Source organism: Meleagris gallopavo, chromosome 4, assembly GCF_000146605.3.
Source record: "Meleagris gallopavo isolate NT-WF06-2002-E0010 breed Aviagen turkey brand Nicholas breeding stock chromosome 4, Turkey_5.1, whole genome shotgun sequence".
NCBI lineage: Eukaryota > Metazoa > Chordata > Aves > Galliformes > Phasianidae > Meleagris > Meleagris gallopavo.
The window spans coordinates 24139614-24165137 of NC_015014.2; the positions used below are offsets into that span (position 1 = coordinate 24139614).

General features: G+C 34.2%; 1 long non-coding RNA gene across 2 annotated transcripts; it reads left to right on the forward strand.

Annotated features, from left to right (window-relative positions):
- The first annotated feature begins 2389 nt into the window (after nt 1-2389).
- On the forward strand, nt 2390-24231 carry LOC104910634. 2 transcript variants are annotated; one of them, XR_793274.3, is made up of 6 exons: nt 2390-2911; nt 7088-7159; nt 7355-7420; nt 14985-15055; nt 19570-19688; nt 20544-24231. It is a non-coding gene; the product is annotated as an uncharacterized LOC104910634 (long non-coding RNA). The 2 variants fall into 2 exon arrangements; XR_793275.3 differs by lacking the exon at nt 7355-7420 and having other exon boundaries at nt 2404-2911.
- Nucleotides 24232-25524: the final 1293 nt, after the last annotated feature.

A 25524-nucleotide genomic window follows, 5' to 3' on the forward strand; every position in this document is an offset into this window, starting at 1 on the left:
AGTATATCTAGAGCATATCACTTTATTTTCAAAATTTCTCTCAGCAAACTAGCAAAACCATGTTTTTTTCTGCAGCAGTCAAGCACTTTCGTGCACCAAACAACTTAAAACATTGGAGTAGTTCCAGCATACAGCTAGTATTTGACACCTTAACCAGGAAAAGAGCTGCACTGACTGTGAAACAAAGCAACTGAAGTAAGTGCAGCCATTTCTCTTGTCCAGTGTTTGTTTGGCATTGTACCCTCGGAAGATGCACAGGATGGTAGCCACTGCCATGTGTGCTTCCTGAATACATGCACTTGGTAAAAGTACCAGTGTAGAGGAGAAGATTCCTGTTTTAAAACAAAACAAAACAAAAACAAAACAAACAAAAAAACCTTGAAGTAACTTAAAAATTTTCATAGAAAACTATAAAATAAAAATAAAAATCCAATGACGTACAAGAAAGCATAACTAACCCCGTTGGAAATGCTGGCCACAGTGACTATTGATGGGTAGGAGTGTTCTGAGATCTGTGACTCAAAGCATTAGATCTGTTGTTTTAACCATTGACTTTGGTAGTCTGTGAAACTGTACATTCACCCAGTACCTACAAAGCATATTATGCTCTTATGTGAATTGCCTTCTTTTACATAATTTACCTTGTGAGACTGCTCAAACACGGATGTCATTATAAATCCAGAAGTGCAACAATACAGAACTGAAAATAACATAAGTGGATAAACAAGTGAGTGTCCTGATTGCGTACATTTCAAATATTTAATCACAACGAACAAATGATGGTGTAGTTAATAATATGCTGAAGCGTGAAGATGACCCACTGTGGCTGTGCAGAGAAGACTGTATGTCCTGATTAGGGGACTTATGTTCTCTCCAAAATATTTTAAACATTTCCAGTCCATCCACTTTGGCAGATGTAAGCTAGAGTGAGAAGATAGATTATAGCAACCGGAGGACTGTATGAGGTCAAACCAACGGAGACACCTTAGCCAAGCATTCTAGCTCAGCTAGAGATGAGAAAAGTGCCAAAAGCAAAGAAAAAGGTTTTTTGTTTTTGTTTTTCTTTTTTTTTTTTAATGTGAACTTGTTTATTCAATCATCCATAATTGGAAAAGACTGCTAATTCTTGTTTTTCTCTTATCATTTCTATTTTATTTTCCCCTTAATCGTCTCCTTTCCACTCTGAAGAATCCCAAACTTAAGTCACACCAGTTAGTTTTCTCTGAGCTTTTCCCAGTATTTCTACGTAGTGTCTGACTTGTAAGTAATGTATGCGGTATTCAAGACACCTGTGCATCGTCTATTTTCATGACAGCAGAACAATCTTTTCGATTTTGCTCTGTTTCTTATGGTTTCTTGCACTTTATTCATTTTTCCATTGCTACAGAGCTTCGAACTGAAAACCCCAGGACACCACTCCTAGAAAACAGAGTTCATTGTTTTGTCTGTGAAATTCAGATTCCTTTTTTCCACATGCATCACTTTTTGTATATCTTCCTAATTTAATTTCAGCTGCCATTTTATGGTACAGTTATTCAGTCTTTTTTTCCCACTGAAATGCTTCATGGTTGGTTCCTATCTTCATTATCCTGAATTAACCTTGTGTTATGAAACTTCTTTCTTCACTTTCCCAGTCGAGAGTGAATATACTGAAGAAAGCAGGTGCTAGTACAGATCCTGAAGGATTCTCTGCTGCAAGCTACTCATTCCTTTCTTATGCTTTTTGACTTTCAATTCATCCTTGAAGAATCTTCCACTTCAACATAGAGCAAGAGGAGCTTTCTTCAATGCCTTGGAAGTAGACAATTGCTTTCCATATGCTCATTCATAATCAGGAGATCTCAGTATTCTATTTTTCCTAACTAACTTCAAAAGCTCGTGTTGAAACCAGTAGAGTAGAAGTATTTTCCTCTGTTATCACAACTGATGCCAATGAGAATTATACAGAGTAAAACTAATGAAGATTTAGTTGCTCTTAAAATAACATAATTTATGCCCGAGATATTCAGCCATGTGCAAGCATGTGGCAGTGCAGCCCATATATGGTTCTATGTGTTATTCTCCTTTTACAATATTATATAGGATTCTAGCCAGGAAGTAACAAATGGAGCACACTTTCTCCAAGTTGTTATATATCATAAAACATGACAGAATGCTGACCAAAATGATATGTGTTCTACTAAATACATTACATTTTGAGCTTAAAAGCAAAAAGATTTATTGATAAAATTGTTGTCTTGCGAGCTGGGAAAGTTGAATTCATTCTCATTAATTCATTCAGTTCCTTGTGGAGTTTTAATATTCACAGCTGTAAGGACAGGCCCATATTTTGCCCTCTGTTTACATTGCATTGAGTCTACTGTGTATTAGATTGAATTCAACATGAGTCTACTGTGTATTAGATTGAATTCAACATGCGAAAAAAAGCAAGTAACATTATCTTACCTGGAAACTGAACACCTGTGATATATATGTTTTCATTTTAAAGATGGCTGATTTTAAACATCTCTACCAGAACAGGTTCATTCTTCTTGGTAAGGTTTGAAGAAGAACAGCTTCTTTTAAGGACTGATTTACAGTACTTTGAACATTGTTATCTGTATTCCATCAGTAATTTCTTTTGGTTATCAGGTATACCCATGTTTTAATAATAGCTGCCTTGTGAAATCAGCTCCTCCTTAGACCTACTCCAGGAATAAAACCGTAATGCCAAGTTCATGATATCTTAGTATGTTGCTATGGAAGTGATATTAACAGTATTAGAAATCCAGCATTGCGAATTGTGCAGCAGTGCAATGTAATAGAAACGAAAGCATTGATGTGATAGCAGAAGCAGATTCCTTTTCAAGAAAAATATCATTGATTCTTTGGAAAAACATTGAAGAAAATGAGGACAGTGTATCAAAGGAAAGTAAGTATATTTAGATACCATCTTTAGCAATTGCTGTTTATCTTGAGGATGTCTAGAATGTATAAGCAATGTTCATAATTGTTAGTGTTTTAAAGAGAATGTACGAATGAAAATAAATGAATGGAAAAAATATTCTTATAAGAAAAATGAGATGTTAAGTTTTATCTGCTTTTTGCTTTTGTGATCATATGCTTATTTTCCTTCCCTCCTTTACATTTCATTTTCTTTCCTATATATACTTTTTTTTTTCATTTTTCTTTTGTTTTCATTTCAATTATCTGACAGAAAACTCACTAAACAGAAGACAGCAACCTAGTTCTGTTCCTTTTTAAATGTGATTGTTCCAGTGACAGTTAAAGGATGACTGGCTCTGTCTTGGGTCCTTATAAGTTTTTGATGTTTAGTGACTACTGTATGGCCTTATAATATATATATATTTATGTGAAATTTAAGGTATAAACTGATCAGTTGAAGTTAGTTAAAATGTGCTTAGGTGCATGAATTTTTTAAGACTAAAGAATGGATCAATAAAGTTATTACTAGATGGAAAATGTTATGAAAATATAAGTGATATACGATTAAAGAACAAAAATCATATACAATCACTAGTTCGAGCTTTTGACAGGAAACACAAGCCTTTAGGCATAATTGACTGTGAATGGCAAAATGCAGCTGTTGCCTTTGTTTGAATAGCCTAAGGAAGACAGGAGAGCAATCAAAATGTGCCCTAGCAATAAGCAGTCATTTCACAGCTTTATTTGACTAAAAAGCAATAGCAAGTTAAACCCTGAAGAGTACTAGACAGGATCCTGTGATGTGTTGCTGCCAACTCTCTTGGAGGAGATACTCTGAATAAAAGAATATTCATGTGAAAAGGAAAGTTCCATATAGAATTAAACAGCTGCAGAACCTGCAATCTCTGCATGAAGGATAACACACATTTCCATTTTTGCAGCTGCCCCTCAGCCTCTTTTCAGCAGCTGAAACACCCATCTTTGCTTCCCTTTTGGATCCTATTGAATGCTCCTCAATGGTAGCTCAGAACTACTTGTATATTCTACAGCAATTGAATGCAGTGCTAATAAAACCCATTCTCGAGTGCACTATGTTTTACTTTTAGTATTCATTTTTATTTTTATTTTTATTTCTTGCCAAGAACTTAGTGAGAACGTACTAATTTCCATAAAAATGTGGTGGAGCTGTACAGCTCTGCACAGTAACTGTCACAAATAAATTTCTGTTGTGAGCACAGTTTAAGCACTACAGTGCTTCCAGGAAGAAAGAGAAACCAGATGAGGTACGAATTGAAGGTGGCATATCCCTGTAGCCTAATGCACTGCAATTTTCAAGAATCCCAGAGGCAGCACAGATCTAGAAACTCCAGGAACATACTAGCAACATACTGTTCCAGTTAGAAGTCTTTTCTTTTTTCTCTTGTCTGGGTCTGAGAAAGACTTGACCAGCAGGTGATGAATGCTCTGACCCTGGAAACATTCAAGGTCAGGCAAAACCATGCTCTGAGACACCTGACATAGCTGTGGATGTTTATTGCATGGGAACTGGACTAGATGACCTTTAAAGGTCCCTTCTACCTCCAAGGATTCTATGATAAATTTCTGGAAAATGTATTGAAGAGGAGATTTCCTATGGATGCACAGCAAGAATCTTCTTTGAAATGTTTAAATTAGAAAACAATTTTTTACTGTATATCTGTCTAAAATTTGATGCCAGAAAAAAAAAATAAGTGCAGGTTTATAGTTCATATTTTAAGAACTAATTTAAAAAAAAAAAAGAAAAGAAAAGAAAAAAAAGAAAAAAGAAATAAAACCAGCAAAAAATCTTTTTTCCACACTAAATCAATCTTTATTTTTTCTACTAAGTTTATACTAGTTCAGAGCAAGCAAGATTTACAGAAATATCTTGGCAAACATATTCTACACAGATGCAATGCATACCTTTTCATAACATACAGGATGTAATGCGTATATAATGGAAGTGTGAAAATTAGTGCATTTCTTTGTTGGATGGAAAAGATATAGAAAAGGCAATTTAATGGACTCAGAAATGTTTGAACTTTTTTTGAAACATTAGTCCTTTTTACACTGAATGGAATAAAATCATTTGAATGACAGGTCTCTGCCTCCCTTGCTATTATTCCAGTCTAGTTTATATGATCGAATAATTGCAGAATAAGACTGGATTCAAAGTATATAAAAATGTAGTGAATTACATCTCTGTGCAATAAAACCAATTGTTGGAACACCCACACTGTGGAATTGCTCTAATTAGAATTGTAGTTTAACCCATACGTTGCTAATACTTTCTCTCAATTCCTCAACAATCACTGCCTTATTTCTCAACATGAGTAATGAAATTATCTTATAAGGTTTGTTAGCTCCAAATAAAAAAAGTTTACTACAAAAGAAAGATTATTCAATCCAAACCCTTTCAAGAAGATAATGCTTAGCACTGTGAACCTAGACACTGAAACAACACTTGTAAGCTCTATTGCAGCTTGGGATTAGTCTTGAAATCAGTGGCAGTCCAGCAGCTGACTTCCTTATACAACCTTGATTCAATTTTGATTTCATGAAATTTCTTATCTTTAAACTGAATGTCAATTTTCTCTGCTCAAAGCAAATCTGTGAGATTACATTCATTGATATTTTTTGTTTCTAAAGAGCATGAAGTTCTGGTAACAGCAAAGCCTATAAACAGTTAAAGCAGTGCAGTAGAATTGCCAGGTCGTGGCCTGAACTAGCGGTTGAGCACTTGGTGAGAAGGCATTGCTAACCCAGGGAGCTCAGGTGTAAGCAATGTGCCTGAGTAAGCATGCATTGTTTAAGTGACCAGAAGTGCTGGAGCCAGGATCCACCCCTCCTCACCCTCATTTAAAGGTTAGCAGCTGAAGAAGCAGTATTTCTTTGGCTAGAGATTACCTCTCCTTCAGCTGTTTTCTAACAGATTGTTAGAAAGGGGTGGAGGAGGATGCTAGTTTTCCTTCTTTACTATCTGCTATTGCTCTATAGTGCCTGTACCCTGTTCAAAGGTACTGTCACTACTGTATTTTGCTATACAGTAAGCAGGTAAAACCTTGATTAAATATTGCTAGGGAGCATCACAAATCAAACTGTTAAGTAGGAGTTTGGATATGAAGTAAATAGCAAGTCATGCCACGCCAGGACTGAGACTTAAGAAAGAGTTTCTTCTTGAAGAACGATAGTGAATATTTACGGAATCACTTTCTGTGTTGGTATTAGAAAGCTTTCTTTTTCTAGATGAGGCTTTCTTTGAAGTTGTAAGTAGTCCAGAGAGGCAAATTATTCAATGTTAATACATACCTACTGTCACATACTTGAATAAATATTATCTGTTTAGCTTCATGATTTTTGTTATTCTTTTTTGATTGTACTTTATAAATGAAAGCATTTTTCATTTAAATTAGTTTACATAGATATTGCCTCAATTTTTTATATATTTTGACAATGCATATTAGTTAAAATCAAATATATGCACCTGTTTAATACTTTAACCATCTAATTTTTCTGAAGAAAGGCAAAATTGTTAATTGGTTGCACAGTGTCTATACCAGAACACTTTTTAATAAAATTGAAAATGTCCAGTTTATTCTGTCGTATTCTAGATTAAGAGATACTGAGTTGGAGTCAGGACATAATTGCATGAAAATGTAGGTGCTTATTTTACAGAACATTTAAAGACTTTATGGAAAAAAAAATCTACAATTGAATTTCCTCATGTTAGATTTTATTTCTTCATATCTCTCCTCTAAAATTTTACATCCTCCACTGTGGTATGTAGTCATTAATTTTAGAAGTTAAGATGCAAGCATTGCCTTGGTGAAAAGGGCAAAATTACTTGTACTTCTTAATCAAATCTTATCTTGTACAAAATCATGCATGGCCTTGGTGCTTTCAAAGTAGTTCTATGTAAGTACATTAATTCAAAACATAGTTTCACTTTCTTTCCATATGCTTCATTATAAATTTATTTTATAATAACTATACTGAAACACATTTGGATTTTATCCTTAGTGTTTGCCACGTAGTAACAGCCTCAAGATACTGACTGACACTAACTTTTCTTCTGCTATAGAGTAAAGCTTCCTCATCTACTTGTCTTCATCTGAAATTGTTTTGTTCCCGTCCTTTCTTCTAGAAATACACACACAAATGCCTATGTCTTTTTGTTCCTAAGGATTCCAGTCTTTGAGATTTGATCAAATAGCAAGTAAGTTATTGTGGAATGTATGTTGTGTTGTATGCTAATTGATTGTCACTACAAACTGTCATACCTACCATGCATCCTCAACTTATTACAGCTTTGGCTTTCTACTGCACTACCCTGTATCCTTTCTATTCCAAAATTATCTCCCTTCATAATGTGCTGCTTCATGTTAACCTTGACTGATGCTATATTTCTTAGGGGATGATTGCTTGTCATCATACTGCTGGGAAGAATGTTTCCTGTGCTGAAGGACTGTGCTCACTTGTATGTATGATGCATCTATATGAAAACTATAGCCTTATGTTTTCCTTTCCTTCTGTTCCTGTTTCCCATGCTACAAGCAGTTTTTATGAACTCCCCTTTGATTACTGGTTGTAGTCTTCAAGGTTCCAAAGCCAAACATGGGAACAACTATGTGCATGTTTATTTGTTTTGCTGTTTTTTAAAGTACCTTGTTCATTTGAGAAATGAAATCATGCACTTAGATGCCATTACATCAACACAACATCAAGGTCAGCTTTCCCAGATTAAAGGTGATATTTTAATAGAATAGGAGTTCAGTTATAAGAGACCTTCAAAGACCACCTGGTCTAACTGTCTGTGTGCTTCAGCGCTAACTGAAAGTTACAACATATTTTTGAGGGTATTGTACAAATGCCTTCTGAACACTGACAGACATGGAGCATCAACTACCTCTCTACAAAGCTCTCTACAAAGTATAGGTGTTTGACTGCTGTCATGGTAAAGCAATTGTTCCTAATGTCTTCCCCTGACATGGCTTTGTGCCATTCCCAACCAGACATCTGTTCATGAGGAACAGAGCATGGCACTTCCCTCTTCTTTCCTCTCCTCAGGGAGCTGTAGAGAGCAGTGAGGTCACCTCTTGGCTGCCTCCAGAGTGGGCAATCTAAACATCCTCAACCTCTCCTCATAGAACTTGCCTCCAGCTCTGTTACCAGTTTTGTGGTTCTCCACTGGATGTTTTCAAGGATCTTAATGTCCTTTTTGTGTTATGGAGCCCAGAACAGTGCACAGTATTCAAGATTAGCCTTTACCAAAGCTAAATATAGCTGGTTAGTTATTTTTTGATTAGTCAGTCAAAATCATGCACCATTTTTAGCTGGAGAACATGTACATCAATTTTTATTCTTTTATTTATTTATTTATTTATTTATTTATTTATTTATTTTGAGGGAAGGAGGGGAGGAAGAGGGAGTAGCGGGAGTGGAGCAGGGATCTTTCTGAAGGCATGCTGCTTCATTATTATTTTTTCCACCATCTATGGCACCAGTCAGTACACTTGTGGTATTGCCCTTTGGTTCAAGCTGGATCTATATTACAGCAATTTAATTTGTAGTGGAAATAATTCTCTTTCTTTCTTTTTGGTACTAGGTGATGGTGCTTTTTCTGGTTTTAGTTGTAGTTTCTTCCCTGCTACCTAACATATTACTACAGGAGATGAAATTTAATGTGTTAATTGAAGTGAAATTTTAACTAAGTTTTGAATTTGATCGATAGTATACTAGAGAAATACAAAATATGACAATTTACACCTGTATATCCTATTTACCATATATATTTTTTTAAGTTGTAGCTTTTCCAAATCAAATAGAATTGGTTTGAATTGTGAGCAGATGTCTTTTTATCAGACTAGAAGAAAATATTAAGCTATTTTGGTTAATTTGTGGGTGTTTGACCTTGGCTTAAATAGGAAACTTGTATTTGTTATATTTAGAAAAGGTAATAAATGGATTGAAAGGCTTAGGCTGTATCATTTATCTTACATCTTGACTTTAACAGTTAGGCTATGAGTCTCGTAAAAAAAAAAAAATAGTTACTTTGGATTTTAAATCTATTTTTATCTTCTAGAACATCTCATCTGTCAATATTTGATTAGTGGTCCTCACTGCTTGAGACAGCTTTTCTCTATCAGATAGATAATCTGAAGCTCTGAGACTGTCAATTGAAGTTTCATCTCTAGGAGGGGGGGGAAATAAAAAAAGTTAGGAGGTAATTTTTGATTACACTTCAACCTGTGACTTTTGCTTTGAGCCCAATAGAAAGTCAGAATCTTCTTGTCTTATCACAGCTAAGACAGACTTTTTTTTCCCCCATAATTACTTTTTTCTCACCTAAGGTTATAGCAAAGTACCCTTTCTTTCCTTTTCGACTCTGCCACTCACCAATCTAGCACAGGTATTTCATGTCTGAGCAGCATTACACACATGTTGTGACTTAACTTGACAGGTGGCTGAGCACCACACAGTTGTTCACTCACCCTCTGCTTCATGGTGAGATAGGGGACAGAACTGTGGAGAAAAGCAGTAGAATTCCTGGGTTGAGGTAAAACTGTTTACGAAGATAGAGAAAAGGAAAAGGATAGTAGTTACGACTATACATATATACATGAATTTATATAAAGCACAAGCAATTGCTGACCACCCCTGACAAATGCCCAGCTAGCCCCTAAGCAGTAGAAGGGAGATATGAACTCCCACTCACTTCAGAACTCCTTCTACTTGATGTCATGCAGTATCGAATATCACTTTGGTCAGCTCCTCTGGACCCTCACTGCAAATGGTCTCTGCTCTGTACAACACTGCTTTGCAGTTGCTGTAAACATTGGTGTGTTATCAGGAAGGTTTTCTCCTAGAACCAAAAACATAGCATCATATCAGACATTCTGAAGAAAAATCCATCCCAGCTCAAACTAAGACAACGTACTATATGGAATTTTCTTTTCAAGTGCATCTTTGAGGTTATTTTCTTCATTGCAATACAATGACTATTCTGAAGAATAAGGCATAAAAAATTGGCTACAATTTCAATCTAAGACATTTAAAAATCAGGAACAGAAAAATTGCATGCTGTTTCTGAAGATCCTGAAACAGCTTGTAGACCTATCTGTTCCAGTTTCAAGTAATTGTCTAATCTATTTGTAAATATGGGGTGCAGGGGAGGAGATTGAAAAATATTTCTAGTACCCGTTTATGAAAATAATGCGTTTAATGCTTTTATACGTTCAGCTTAGTTCATGAATCTGTAATTGGTATTAAGAAACACAAGCAAGGTTTCTCTGTGTACCAACCTTAAGCACTAAAAGTCTAGCATATATACTATAAATATAGGGGTAGATTTCTACCTTTAGTTATCCACATGATTTTTATCAAAATAGATACCTTGCATGTATCATTCACTCTTGCTAGAACGTGTGATCCAAACTTGTATTCCAGAGAAGGTAAATTCAGGGTCTAAGGCAGAATGTATCAATTGATTATACACAAGCAGTTTTGTGTATTTATTTTAATATATATTATGTTGAAAATTGACATTATTCTAGGTTTGTTGTTAGATTTAATATCAGTCAGAGTTGCTGATGAAAAGCTAAATGAAAATGGGAATATTAAGTATAGACATAGAAAATGAATTGAGCTTTTTGTCTGAATGCCAGAATGAAAACTATGGTTATAGACAAAATAATGAGGGATGGAAATGTATACCAGAGACTGCAAGACTTATAGGATCAAATTTATTCACTCCAAATATACTTGAAACCAAGTATAACGAATAAACACTTCCAGAAATAGTAAGAAGGAGCACAGATCTGTAAACCTTCGTGTTAATAGCTAACAATTTCCATAGAATATGTAGTTAGCTAGAAGCCAATGTAGGATTCAATCTGAATGTATCTTTTGGGTTCCTGAATTTAGCTGCAAGGTTTGAGCAGTCATAAGTACTTTTAGTAATTACTGTCCAAGCAGACATATGTCAGAAATGCTAACAGTCAATAGTTAATTGATTTAATTAAACTCTCCTTTTGGTTTCTGGTCTGATTGACTTCTGGATTTGTCAGTTATGTATTTTCCTCTTATATAACCATTTCTGAAGCAATTTTATAGTATGAGTACAGAGCTATTGTTTGCACACACATCAAAAATGCTGTCATCTTTCTTGACTGTAGAGTTTCCTCTAAAATGCGATATTTTATCTACTTCGGGAAAACTGAAATTTCCTTACTGATTTAAATTTCTTTCAACTCTGTCAAAGAGCTTGGAAAATAATCACTAACGTAGAATGGTTATGAAGAATAGGCAACAACTGTTGGCTTTAATCAAGCTTCATGTTGAATCTGTGGATTTCTGAAGACTGAAGCTCCAATCAGTTAGCTAGAAGAATGACCCCGCTCCAAAAGTTGTCTGTTGAAGAGTGGCTGGTAATTTCATATTGAGTCATGAAATAACTTTTCATGGCAGTCCATCTTCTCCAGCTCCTTGGAGATTATGATGTTGGGTAAAATGCTGAGTACAGCAGCAAGAAAATGTAAAAGCAACAGGAGAAATAAACAGAACCTGAAACAGAATTTCTACAGCTTTCCAAAATAGAATTAAGAATCAATTTTAAAAAATAATTCATTTTCATACTATGGGAAATATGCACTTTTGCTAATTTGTTTTTGTTGAAATGAAACTGAAGTCATCTCGCATGGGAGATTTCTACCTGAATGATTCTATTTTGGCATATGTACAGATAATTAAAAGTATGCCTTAAAGGAAAAATCCTAGGAAACACCAACGGTAGTACTCACGGTTCTAGCTTTCTAATATTTAATGAGAGACAGAAATCAAAAAGGTATTTTTTGGCTCTCTTCATTCAGCAAGTATGCTGTGTTCCCTGAAGTGAGCTGAAAAGCCTGTCACTGCTTATAGATGGGTTTTGTACAGCACCTATAATAAAACTACAAAATAGTTTTTACTACATTTTTCAACAGAACAGACATCTTTTGTTCTCTATAGGATACATTTAGGAGTAACTCCACTGAAATGGCATTTTAATTGCTTCTTTTTCTTCCAGATTTCTTTGTTCACCAGTTCAGTAACTGGAATTTTATTTTTTTATTTGTTTGATACTCTTAAGGCAGTGGGCCAGCCAAGTCTCTTTATAACTAACTCCATGGATGAGTCGTTGGAGCATTATATGACAAATCCTCCTTTATCTATTTGTTTAAAACTTTGATCCTTCCATTGAGTTTTCTACTCATCTGAGTGAAGATATGTATATATGTGTGTATATGCACATGTATGTGTACGTTCCTGTATATACGCATAGACACACATAAAGAGAGAGACAGACATAAACTTAAACTTGAGTCTTTATAGAAATATTTTGCTATGGTTATTTAAAAACTGAAAAGTAAAGTTTTACAGGACTTTCCCTAGTCAGACACAAACTAGAGATATAAAATGAAATGGAACATCAAGAAGGTGGAAATATGGGCACAGAAACAAAGAGGACATCAGCAGAGTTTAATTTCCACTTCATCTTCATTTAAAATGAGAAATTATTATTCACTCATTTCTTTTAAACTGTTGAAAGCATAAATGTCCTGTGTTACACTGATACACAGGAGAATCTTATCTCTCAAGCAGCTGTGCTTGCTCTCTTTTTCAGTTTGCATGTTTGATTATCTGCAAAACGTAAGTAAAAAGTAATGAAGAGATATCTGGAAAGTGGGATTTGGTCATTCCCCATTCTTCGGTGTATGAGAGTTGCATTTTGTAGGGATTCAAGTCTCACTTCCACATCTGTGAAGGAGGATGTTATATCAGTTGCCTTGTAAAGAAGTAATTTGAACATATCTTTTAAAAACAGAAAACCTGGGCTAAAATTACTGTGTATTTTATACTGTAGATGTGTGTATACATCACTTCAGTCTTATTTGGATATTCAGATTCATGCACAGTTTTCTGCTGGATTTTGTACTGGAATTCTCATAATCATGAATTCACCTCTTGAGAGGAATGGATGTCTCAAAGTAAATGCAGAGGAAAACAGTTTGGAAAATACTGTTAATATCTTATTTTGCTTAAGGGAAAAATATTTGGTGGGGTTTTTTTTTTCTGCATGTGTCACATTAACATAGTTAAATGCCACTAACTAGGTGCTGGAGTTCTCATAATTATATGTTTCTCCAATGTTAGTGCCAAAAGGAAGTATATAAATTTTATTTTTCAAACACATCTGAAAAAAAATATACGCTGAAAAGTATCTATGGAAAAGTCATTTAATCAGAAACATTCCTAAATGTCCCAAATATTTCAGTGCTTTTACAATTAAAAGGTTTTATGCTTTATTGTACAGAATAATTTTTTTTTGATGGATTTAACCTTTTTCAGTATTTTTGGTGTTTATTGAAGGCTTCTTTAAACTTGATGAAGTTTTCTTTAACAACTAAAAACAAATGTTTTTTGTGTATGATTTTTAATACTGAAACTCTCCTTTCTTTGTGATGACACTTTCATTCAGTATGAGTTCACTCAGGACAATGTATTCCATTTAAATTCAGTGAAGGAAAGAGCTGAAAGGTAAAACTGCAAGAAATGTTTGTATTTCATTCTGAGGTTTGTACATATTCCTATTCCTCCAAACTGATAGAATATATAAAGTAATATTTTCGTGTTAGTGGATTTAATTCCATACAGACTTCATTGTGTACATCTGTAGATAGTTAATATTATAGAAAATGTTAATTATCTGTTTTCTAAACTGCTTCAAAGACAATGAGAGCAGTACCTTTTTCAATCCCTGCTGGCACTAATTCAAGAAATCAGTGTAATGTTTCTGCTTTCAAAAGTAATAGCTGAAGTTCTGATGTTGTGACTAAAAGATGACACAAAGCGTATAGTGGGGAAAAAAGGAATGACATTTTTTTTATGCATGAGCTTCATTGTTTGCCTTGCTCTGCCTAATCCACTCAGTGTCATTTTTGACTCCTCTCTATTCACTTTTGCAAATCAGTAATCTTTCCATTTTATCAGCAAAATCCATCCTTTCACCCTTTATATCCAGATGCTTGTGGGCAACTTTTCTTTTCCTTTTTGCTGTCTAAAATTTGGATACTTGAAACACCATCTTCTCACACACTTGTCTATCTTTTCAGCTGTTTTTTCCCAACATCATATCTCTTGTCAAATCAAATCCAAGTCCTTTGCCACATTATCTAATACAGAGTTTTGTCTCACGTGTATAAAGCTAATAAACTCTTTTTGTTCTTTGTTTTCTTGATAGCCATTACTGGTTTGTTATTTATTGCTACTACTTTTCTTTCTTGTAACATGCAATCATAGTTTTATTTATAAATATACATGTTTTGTATATATATTGTACATTATTTATACATGTAAATGTATAGATCATTTACTTATGTTTTTATAATTATATAATCTAAGCAAAATTATGGCATAGAATGGCTCTAGATGTTCTCTGACTATACTAAAATTAAAGATAGCTTTATGTAAGAGGTTTTTTTGCATGTCTTCATTATATGCACATAAAGTGAGACAATTACAAAGCTAATACGCAATTAAACTGTGAACAAATAGATGAAAGATGAACAATTTGAAGATAGAATGCACTAGAACCATAGAGGTAAATTCTATTGATTATGTTTATATACTTGACTGCTATCTTCCAAAGCATTTCCTAAGTTAAGGGATGATAATCACTTGATGACATAATATTAACTTAAAAAACAGACACCATATTTTTAAAGCTGACATATGATCTATATATATAGTAGAATTTAGTTAAGTGTGTTTTTTTACGTGGCTGTGGTCAAGGGACAAATACCTACCTCAGGCTCAGAGAAGAACACTATGCAGTTTAATGCTGATAAAGGGTTATGTTGTATGTTACTTTTACATCTTCGACAGTAAAATTTAGATTCTATTCGGGGAAATGGTAATTGAGAGTTGATATTCTTAGTGCCAAAACCTTTCTGTTTGTTATTTAAAGATGTAATGATTATTTCATTCTTCTGCATATCTTCAAGCATATATGTTTGTATGTACTATGAGTCTCTGCTTCAGAGGATCTCTTCTGTTGTTTGGTGCATCGAAGTGGGTAAGTAGAAAAACATCATTAAATCTTTGGCCTATCCTTTTACTACTAAAGACAGTGACAAGACTGAAAATCTACCCTTCAAGAGCCTGAATATTTTTTTGATCTAGAAATGCTGTCCAAAAGTTCAAGTATGTTGGTTTAGTGAATTTTTTTCTCTAACAACTGCTTATTTTTATATTCAAATCCCTTTCTTATTGTACTGCTAATGTTTGTTTTTTTTTTAATAACATTATTTTTCTTTTGTCTTTTTGTCAAAAACTAATTTCTGATTTTTTTTTAAGTGAAAACATAAGTCCAAGAGAGAAATTAATGAAAATTATTACAGTCTTACCTTTTCTACGCTAGCTGTCACTATTTTGTTTGTCTGGTGTAAACGTGGGAAAAAAAAAAAAAGATATTCTGATCAATTTTTTCTGAACCTATAAATGATAAGGTGTCTTTGTTTATCTGAGAGCTTGATTTTTATAGAATTAGCATGTGATATTTAATGCTAAGCAGTACTTTAGGCCTTAAACTGAGAAGTTAACAGAACTCTAAGGCTTACCTTAAAATTTACTCCGTACTTGAATGTATCAATATACACAGCGTAGAATGACTCCAGTAGGAGATTACTTTTGCACTGACAATGAAACTTCAGCAGCTTTGTGATAAATGGTAATGTTATTTATATGCCAGTCCCTTTTGGAAAATTGGGGAGGTTTTAGACTTTGCCAAGAATTTGACACACTGCTCTAAAAGTTTAATCAGGGATGCTGTGACATTCAATGCTAATTTTTTATTAAAGCTTTTCAAAATGAAACAGAATCTGCTCTTGGGGAAAAAAAGTCTCATGACTGAACAAAACTAATGCTATTAATGTATTTCTTAATGAATATGGTATAAATGATCTAAAATCAGCCATGATCCTGGCTTCACTGAGCACAAACTTCCCTGATAAAAGTTTTGAATTGGAATAGAACTCTGAGGAGTGCTGTGTGAAATTAATGATCATGAAGCAAAGGTTCACAGAGTGTAAGTAGTCAGCTTCTGCCTCAAGTGAGACCAGGGAACAGATGCTGTACAGTAATTTGAACAGAAATTCTCCAATAAAATCCGTCATTCAAAATATCATAAGAACCTAATGGGAAGTTTCCATCGACTTCCTCATAGGTGGATTTTATTTTGGCCATGGAAAATATAATGAATTTTAAATAAGTTCAAGAGGAGCCAACAAAAATAATAGTTACTGTTGAAGTTGTCACTGTTGAAGATTAATGGCTTATGCATATTTCTAATCCTAGAAAGCTTTGCTTCTATGTATTCTTTCCTTTTTTGTATGTAGTCTGACTTTAGTTCAGTGACACTCTCTTAAGTTAGGAGAATTTAAGATTGCATGGAAAGTATTTTTAAAATATTTTTGTATGCTTTTTTGATTCATAATAATGTTCTTACTAGTGCTTCTTCAGTTCTTATATACATTTTACCTGCTTGAGTAATTTTTCTTTTTCCATCAATATTGATATTACTAAGCTGGGTGATCTGTAATTTCATATAGTAACCCATGTACTTGAAGTTCTCAATAACACATAAAAATAGGACTTTGACTTAAAGGGAGAAGAAAGACCTTTAAAGATAATTTCAGGGCAAAATTCAGATGCTTCCATTTTTAGAAACAATGCTGAAAGCTGTTTAAAGCCCAGCATTTAAAATCAACTAAAAAAAAAAACTTCAGCTAGAACAACTAAAACATTGAGCTAATATTAGAGGAATACTCTTACACCTTAATCAGCTCTGGATTGCAAAGCTGTTGGGCATGCTTTTATGTCATTTAAATAAAGCCAAAGTAGCAGAATGTCTTTATTTGCTAGCGTTCCTTCCTAATTGGAAAGTGGAAAACTCAGAATCAGAACTCAGAATCCTCACTAGTCACATCAACATATGGCTAAAAACAAACTTTCTTGCTCTATGATTTATTTGGTATAAGGCTGCGTCCCAAGGCATGTACTGTAACACTTATACCCTTGTGCTGTTGGGGGTGAAAAAAGAATAATCATAGAATCATAGAATCATAAAGTTGGAAAGGACCTACAAGATCATCTAGTCCAACCATCCTCCCATTACCAGTGCTACCACAACCTACTAAACCATATCTTGTAGCTCCTCATCCAGGCACCTCTTGAACACTGCCAGGGATGGCGACTCCACCACATCCCTGGGCAGGCCATTGCAGTGTCTAACCGCTCTCTGAGTAAGCTGGGTCTTATCTTCTAAAGTACTAGTTGCTATTTGAAACAAGCATCAGATGCTATTGAGCTTACATTGACATGTGGAAAATCAAACCCTATAGGCTGTAAGGATATAGAGAAGATATGTTTTATTGGCAATTGCGCAGAAGCCCTGGTGCAAGGGGGATAATTCCTCCAAGCTTGCACACCATCTGGAAAAATCATGCTACAGATATAGGACAAACTAATACACAATCAATAGTTTCCTGTAATTCAGATACATATTCATTATACCCCCGAAGTATGCAGACCCTCCCCTGTTGCACGTGCATAGTGGGTCATGGGTTGAAGAACTTGTTGTCTTTTTTCGTGAAGGCTTCTGACCTTCCTCGCCATAAACTCCTGACAGAGAAGGGGGGCATTCCCCAAACTAGTTTCGTCTCGCTTTGTGGACTTCTAATCACCTCCTTGCCAGATGTCTCTGGGTTGTTCTCAAACCTTATCAGCATGGCCTTCATCCCCCTCACTATCCCAGACCCAGTGTCTGCTATTCTTCCTTCTCTAATGAGCTCTACATTCCTGCTTCTATAAACTATCTCTAACTATCCCCTTCTATCCCCCTCTATTCTCAGTTACTGTGAAACCTTCTGTCAGCCTTTTACTTTTTATTATGGGGCCCCTTTTCCACCTTTCAACATACCTTGCGTGTGTCCAAGTCTTCTTGGTGAAGGTTATTGTTTAACTACTACTCAAGGCGTTTTAAAGTTTAAAAAAATTTTTTAATCCCAATTTCATTCCATGCTTTTCTGGTTCAATAAGAATCCTATGATAGACATATTCTCAGATGTCGTTTTTTGGTTTTTTGGGTTTTTTTTGTTTTTGTTTTTTTTTTTAGATTTAATATACACAGTATAACTACATAATATAGTTGTAAAACAGAATATAATTAAATGCCTGGAACAGTAGGAAAGCAAAATCTTTTTATAATTAAAAGAACAAATTTCTACTTGAAGGTGAATTTGGGTTTTCTAAGGGACAGAAAGCTCTTGCTACCAAAGTTTATCCTGCGTAAAGTCTAGTGAGACACTAACTTGCTGGTCAATGAGCACTGGTATATGGAGTTTTAATCTTCTGGAGTCAATAATAATTCTGGTATATCAGTATGGTATATCAGTAACATACTGAAGTGCTGGAATAGCCCAATGAGAGAATGGAAAAAATTAAGAACAGAAAATACATATGTATCTAATCTCTCATAGTTTTAAAACTCCTTTTCTTATGGCTGAAGCCTTAAATTTAGTCACAAATACATTAATTTTCTCTATGGTACAGAGTAGATTTCTGAAAATTATGCTATAAGAATTGTAGAAAATAACAGCTAGCTAATGTATTTCTTTTCCCCTAAAATTTTCTACTTTCCATCTGTGACGGCTTTTTGTGCCAGGGAATGCTACAAAAGCAGTTACTCTGGCATATAGTTAAAACATGGCTTTTCCTTCATTCTAATTTGTGATTGGAAATCACAACTAAGTGCAAGATGAGAAAATTTAAGTCCAGGTATTGAAGATATTATTGTTCTAAGTATTACTTGAGGGCATTAAAAGAAAGTATGGTTATTTTAGGTTCTTCTTTTCCCTTCCAGTACTTCTAATATTGTTTCTGTGTTATATCATATTCCAGGAACATGTTATGTATTTCTAGGCAAAACCAAAGAGGCAGTCACACAAGCAATGTGGTTCTTGACATGGTCTCCTTTGGGAGCAGTGGAGAAGCTTGACTACAGGCAATGTAGTATTTAGTATCCAAATCTATCTTGTTTATTTCACTTGAAATATCTCAGCTGTATTAACTGTAATGCACCTGGGCATTTGGGCTTTGGTTGGCATTTTTGATGAGTTAGAAAGAAGGCAAAAAAAAAAACAAAAACAGGCTGACATGAATCAATCTGCTCATTGTCTGAAAGCAGAAAACTCAAGGACCTTCTAATAGAGAAAGAAAATAATAAGGGATATAAATTGATCCCACTAAAATTGTAAGGAGCAGCAAGAAGAAAGGTGTCTGAAAAAAGACCAATGAAAAGCTACACAGAAATGCACAGAGACATATTTGATATTAAAACTCTCAGTGATTTAATCTGTATATTTAGCAAAAAGGTGACACGCTTTATGTGTTATACAGGGAAGGAACAGCAGGAGAAAAAAGTACAGAGATGACTTGGAGAAATGATATTGTAGTACACAAAAGAATGTTAATTGTACTAAAGACTGTATAGTGATGTACTAAGGCCATGGTCTTTTCCACTTTCTGCAGGAGTGTGATGAAGTCATTGTGGCTATTCATAGCCCACCAGAAAAATGGAAGAAATCTTTGTGTTGAGATTGTGCCTTCTGAGTGGAGAGAAGCCTCAGGGTGTGAGAAATTAAAAACAGGTGACAAAATGTGAAGTTTCCTACAGTGCCCTTTATGGTAGAATGATTCCTAACCTCAAAGTGAAAAAGACATTACTTGACTAAAGTGTCTCAGAAAGTACTTCATTTTGTGTTTTTTACTGAGCATTGTTTAGTTCATGGTTTGATTTTGAAATGTTTTATGTTACAACATAAACATAACAGTAACTTTTGTAGCTTTAATGATGTTTTAATGTAATGAGATCTCATTACAGCAATCTGCTCGTTCATTTTTTGCTGATAAGTAAATAAGAATGCCAGCTGTTTCAATTGAGATACTAAGTCCATGGATTACTAAAAACAAAGTTAATATAGTCAAAATTCCTTTTTTTCTTTTTTCTTTTTTTTTTTTTTAGTATTTAGTAGAACTTAGAGGCTGCACACAGGACTCGAACCTCATTAAAATAGATACTGTATGAACATAAAATATATTCCCACATGGTAAATATTAATATGATGTTATTACTTAGTTTAATACTGAAACAAGCAGAATATAACACTTCAAATAAAGTTCCAGGGAGAGAGGCCATGTTTAAATATTGTTGTCAATGTTTAACTAATACAATTTATGTACTCATTCAGAACCCGTGTGAAAGTTTACAAAATTGTATACGTACATTTGAAATTATAGTGAAAACAATCTAAAACATACTTCTCTTTTGTCATTTATCTTAAAAACCTAAGCTCATTTCAGAGTGGTCATCACTACGTATGTATGTTTGTCATATTAATTTTAAGTCTTAAGCAACACCACACCTCGATTGTTCTCAGAGTGATAGGAAGAAATAACCGTCTCTTTTTTTTTTTTTTTTTTTTTTTTTTTGTACTGTTTAACAGAGCGAAGTCACCTGCAAAAGGGTAACATCTCTAAAGGTTGCAGCATCATCTCATCTGAAGCATGATGTACCATAAAACATGTGGAGCATTTCTGTCAAAATTTTCAAGTGAACACTGGGAATGAGACTGTATCTGGGTTCAGAAATCTCCCCATGTGGAGAGAAAAGAAAAAGAAAGGTAGTACCAGAGCACTGACTGCAGGTTATGGCCTTTTGACTTTTAGCAAGATTCCTTTTGGGCAGCAAGCACCATTGGTCTGTATGTTGCTGGCAGATTCATGAAAAGATAAAAGAAGAATAAAACCTCTACCTACTGCTGCATAGCCTGGAAATAATTATGTATACGTTGTCTTCTATCATTCTCACATAACATAATATTTCTTAAAGCTGATGTGCAAATGGTGTCTATTCCATATATGAAGCAGTGGTTTTCTGATTTTTGTGATAACTGTTAATGGATTATATTAATTCGATTAAGCAATCTCATCGATTATGAAATACTGCTGTCCACTAGAAGGTCTTAAGAGTATTTTGTAGAATAGAGATGAATAGACAAGACTACATGCATACTGTGCTCCATAGAGCATTTGCCTCTGTAAAAGGCACAGTCTGCTGACTTCAGCATTCAATAGTATCAGCAGCCCTTTATCAACAATGTTTATCCCCTTGACTCTGTGTATCAGGCAAGAGATCAGTTAGTCGCATTGTTTTTTAATGTATCCAAACGTATACATAGCCAGAACATAATCCTCATATGGATGCCCGGGTTCTGCTAAGGTTAGAACTGACTCATCCAGTGGTTTTTATTTTTTCTAACTGGCAGATTACTACCTGAACTGTACTAAGCAACTACAAGAAGTCTCTGAATACCATAATATCATAAAAGTTCTCTAAAAGGAGTACTGAGTCTAGGAAAAGCACAATTAGAATAATCTGGTTGGTTTTCATATACAATATTTTAAACATAAACTAATGCAACAAACATAACTGAATTTTCTGGGTGTTTCTTTTGTTTGTTTGTTTTTTGTTGTTTTTGTTTTTGTTTTCTCCTCACTAACAGGGCAGAGCATTTTGAAGGGTTCTGTTTAAAACACTGACAATAGCCAAATATTTGCATGGGATATTTTTTCATATTGATATTAATAAAAAACAAACCTTCATTTCTCTGGTTGTAAGAGAATTGTGTCGCTATACATTTTCTTAATGCTTAGTGAAAATATCATATTGTCTATCATCACTTTGCATAATATTTTTGTATAGCAAAATGAACTTTTCAGACATCAAATGGAATTACTGAAATATAATTCAAGTATTTCAGCTTTAAAAAAAATCAGCTTCAAATCAGTAAATTAAGAAGTAGATCTATTCAGGGTACTTTGGGAATGGAAAGATTCTGAATTTTGCCTAAATTTCATTTCAAATTAGCAATTCCATACTGCTCATGCAGTAATTCAAGTTTGACAGTGAGAAACTTTAAACAGCAAGTAACTCTCTTGGATTACAATAATACAACAAGTACAAGTAAAAGCATCTGGTTTTTCAGCTACTGGCTAAAATGAGAGAAGACTTAAGTTTGCTAGGATGTAGTTGAAAAGATCTTTGAGAACTTAATGGCAAATCACACGTCCTTATTTTTCTTCCTTTTTTAAGAAATGCTGTATTCGAAAGTTCTGTTCAAGGTTATATTACAATTACCTTATTTTCAAAAATGAAGATGAATGTTCACTTTTGTATTTTCACGTAACTAGACTTTTGGAAGAGATGTTAAATTTATAATATGGTGTTTACAGTAATTTCCTTTATGACATAAATTATGAGTAGTTAACAATGATCACTTGGAGGAAAAAAAAAAGCAACTCATCTGTATAATATGGTAGAACCATAAGAGAGGAATCCATAACATTACAGTACATAGTCTTAGCTTCTGCAGAAATCACTTCCAGATGTTAAATAGAATATATATATATATTTTTAATCTTGTGGTTGGAATTAATAGAAGTAATAAAATATTCAGGTTAGCATTTAAAAACAAGTTTTCCTTTGAGATGGGACTTAAGTGTGATTGGGAATGGAAAGCATGCATGATTATTATTATTCATATCTTGCATGATATTAATACAATTTAATAGCCAAAGATGAATATCCAAAGCAGTATCTTTTCATATTAATATGAGGTATATGGTTTAGTAGTATACTTACAAGAACAGTACCCAATGTGTTAGATAATTTGTTAACAAAAATTCCAGTTATTGTTATGTAACCTAAGAAAAACAAGTGGTTCAGTAACATGTTATTCATAACGACCAAATTACTGTAATTTGGTAATGTTTAAAACTGAAGTTCAAAAAGAAAATGTAAGAAAAATACACATCATTCCATCTTCCTTGCATTTGCATACCATTTTACTTCTCATTATTTTGCAGGTTATGTTTGCAAGAATGCTTACATGAGTATGTACCATCCCTCATGTTTATAACACAATAAGAATGTGTATTAAGTATTTGAACTACACTAAAGTTCTGTTTTGGGGTCATAGCATTAATTCCTGCAGTAGCTCACTCTAACGAGCTCTGAGAGCTCTGCAAAGCAGAGTGACACATGTATCAGTCAGGGCTCAAACACTGAACACACTACGCTTGGGTTGCATTCAATTGATTTGCCAATTGGAGACAAGTATTGTAGGTTAACTTTGGTAAAATATAAACATAATGGCTGAAAACTGGAGGCTTCTGCAAACACTCAATATTCTTCCCTTTCTGAATTAAAATTGATCCAGTTATTCCTTGTCTTTGGTCAGGATTCCTAGTCTCAAGTTATTGTCTGGAAGTTTGCATATTATTTTTGTGCCTTTCTGTCTAAGGAAGAAAGGGAAATGCAATCAGATACAAAAATTTAATACTCCTGTCTTTAATCATATTATCTAAATTCCATTTATATTTTTAATAATATATGTAGGATGTCAGAAACATAAAGAGGGTATGATGAAGTTTATATTTGTCTAATCTGAACCCCAGAATGCACAGTTTCCACCTTGCTTAGCTGATTTAATATCCAACTGGTGTATAGCATGGCTTTATCACAAAAAGTTATGTCACAGTAACTATGTTGTATTTCAACAGGCGAACACAAGACACTATGTAATAGCTTCAGCTGCTCAGTGGTGTGGTGATGATATCTTCTGTCTTATTATGGCTGCTTGGATGCTCCAAAGAAAGATCACTTGAAAGGTTTCTAAAACTGTATCTTTTACAGCAGACATGTGAAAGGATGTGCAAATCAAAAGACTTCTGTTATTTCTGCCTAAAGGCCAAACATCTTGGAACAATTCAGCAGAGAGTTTGAATTGCCCACACCATTGTATGGAATAAGTCTAATAGTCAGAATTTTTCTGAAGTGATCGAAAATTTATGCCCAGGCAGGCTTACAGTGTTGGAGATGCATACAGTGTATTAGGAATTAAAACATCACATTTGAATACTTCTGCCAAATTTTTGTCTCTTTCTGCTATAATTTCAGAACTTGATGGCTATATTAAGATTAGTAAGATATTGTAAATAAGTTATTTATTGAGTAAGTTTGCACTGGAAGAATATTTAGTGAAATTAGTGTCATTGTTAGAGACAGTGGAACACTTTGGCAAATTTAACAAGGAATTTAAAAGTTAATAAAGAAGAAATGTATGTATCTCACCCTTATGTCCCTGTAATAAATAAATCTCATCATTTAAGAGAAAACCTCCCATTTGTACTATAACAAATCTTATTCATTTGTTAAAGGATTATTGATGTTTCTTGTGAAAAACAGATAACTGGCAAGAGTTGCTGTATTTAGATAAATCTTAGCCAAACGTTTCTTTGACCAGTATATCCTTTCTATGGTTTGTGAGACTTGATAGTCGTAATACAAATGCACAGTTTTCTTCTGCTTCTCTTCAAAAACATTATCTGTATTCATGTTCTTCAAATATCAAAGAATGGTTTTGGTGAAGTGGAGGAAAATACTGCTTGCCTTGATTGCAGCTGGGGAAATCCTGACCAGAAAGGAAGAACAGATATTTGGTACATAACCTTTGAAAATATGAAAGTAGGAACTGAGAGGAGGGCAGGCAGGCAGGAGGGGAAGGACTGAGGCATTGACATCACACTGCACCACAGGAGGCTGCTGTGGTCTTTGCCTCCATTGTTCATAATAAATTTTCACCTAGCATGTATTTTCTGATACATCAGCATGCAAATGAAATGGACAATATTAAGCTTCAAGGGTCATCCTCCTCTCTACCTATGACAAGAGCTGTTTAATCTGTTTTCCATTTAGTTATGGCAGCCACCACAGGTTACTGAGACAAGGGAATTTTTTTTTTTTCATTTGTGCTTTTGGATTTATCTGCCCACTCCTCTGTCTTAGTTTCATTACACAACTGGACAAGAATTCAATCTCTAAATTAAAGTAAAATTAAGCATAAGTTCTGGTTTTGTTTGTGTTGGGGTTGTTTTTGGTGGGTTTTTTGTTTGTTTGTTTTGTTTTGTTTTTAATGTAATACATAATCACATCATTAAATAAGATTTGATTCTATTGATGTCAGGGGTTCTCTATTAGACCTTTTGCTTTTCACGTTGCCTTGGATACCCATAAAAATACTCTAGCAAACACTTGCTAAAATGTAATTTTCATGCTCTTACTTCAGCATTTCAAACCTAACTGTTACAAGTAGCCTCCTTTCAGCATTTGTATCATTCTGGGTTTATTTACAATGTGTTGAGAACAAAAAAAATAATAATTTTTCAGTGTGAGTTGCTTTATTTTAAATAGTGGACAACGGAGCTGACATCTAAAACTACCTATTACCATGTCAGTTGAAGTGATGTTGTACTCCCCCAAAATAGTAGGTCTACTTTGAACAGGACTGTGATTTATGATTCAGAATCACAATGACTCTCTTTCTAAGCCAGTAAAGATGACATCTGGGTAAAGCAGATCTAGGC